This window comes from Leucoraja erinacea, chromosome 26, assembly GCF_028641065.1.
Source record: "Leucoraja erinacea ecotype New England chromosome 26, Leri_hhj_1, whole genome shotgun sequence".
In the NCBI taxonomy this organism is placed as follows: Eukaryota; Metazoa; Chordata; class Chondrichthyes; order Rajiformes; family Rajidae; genus Leucoraja; species Leucoraja erinaceus.
Window position 1 is genome coordinate 8,789,005 of NC_073402.1, and position 827 is coordinate 8,789,831.

The following is an 827-nucleotide window of genomic DNA, read 5'->3' on the forward strand; positions in this document are numbered from 1 at the left end:
ATCTCCTCTACAAGTGACAAGCTACCTGTTTACATGCTGTGTGACGTTATTCCTTTACACAAAAAGTGGGGTAATTGTCAAACTCTCCTGGGGGACGATCAGCCTGAACAGTTTAGATGACATAGAAAATAGGTGCAGGAGGCCATTCGGCCCTTCAAGCCAGCACCGCCATTGATTGTGATAATGGCTGATCGTCCCCAATCAATAACCCGTGCCTGCCTTCTCCCCATATCCCTTGATTCCACTAGCCCCAAGAGCTCTATCTAACTCTCTCTTAAGTCCATCTAGTGATTTGGCCTCCACTGCCCTCTGTGGCAGGGAACTCCACAAATTCACAACTCTCTGGGTGAAAATGTTTTTTTTCCCACCTCAGTCTTAAATGGCCTCCCCTTTATTCTAAGTCTGTGGCCCCTGGTTCTGGACTCACCCAACATTGGGGACATTTTTCCTGCATTTAGCTTGTCCAGTCCTTTTATAATTTTATATGTTTCTATAAGATCCCTATAAAATTATAAAAGGACTGGACAAGCTAGATGCTTAAAAAAAGTTCCCAATGTTGGGCGAGTCCAGAACCAGGGGCCACACACACAGTCTTAGAATAAAGGGGAGGCCAAGAGTGAATGAGAGGTGTAAAGCTGAGGTGTAGACACAAGCCTGGGAGCAGCGAGGGCGGCTGGGCTTATGCAGGCCTCCCGTAGCCCCGCTGCGAGGATATTCCACCTCGCCTCCGGTAGACCCGACACCCACAGCCGCCAGGCCCGGACCGGGAACCAGTACCGGGCGGGGGAGGAGGAGGGGAGGGGTACAGGGGCCGGACTCACCACCGG